A 407-nucleotide genomic window follows, 5' to 3' on the forward strand; every position below is an offset into this window, starting at 1 on the left:
AAGGCAGAAGTAGAAAAAGAGGACAGAAAAATGAAGATTGGGATGGAAAGGAAGGAAAAAAAAAAAAGTAGCAGATCAGTAAGAAAGAAAAAGAAAAGGAAGATAGAGAACTAAAAGAAAAGACGAAGAAGAAAAGAAAGTAGAAAAATGCGGAAGAAAAAAGACGAGGAAGAAGAAGGAAAAACAAAACAAGATAGAAAAGCAAGAAGACAAAAGGGGGAAAAACGCAACGAAGAAGAAGAGAGAAAGAAAGAACTAAATAAAGAAAAGGAAATAACTTCATGCCATGCTTTCCCCTGATTCGTCTCGAAAGGCAGGAAATTTGTTAAGACAATGTTGCTTTCCACGATCTGCTGAGTCATGGAACTGCAACCCGCTCGCTGCATTTCCAGCCTAGATTTTGTGAC

Source organism: Penaeus monodon, chromosome 32, assembly GCF_015228065.2.
Source record: "Penaeus monodon isolate SGIC_2016 chromosome 32, NSTDA_Pmon_1, whole genome shotgun sequence".
Classification (NCBI taxonomy): domain Eukaryota; kingdom Metazoa; phylum Arthropoda; class Malacostraca; order Decapoda; family Penaeidae; genus Penaeus; species Penaeus monodon.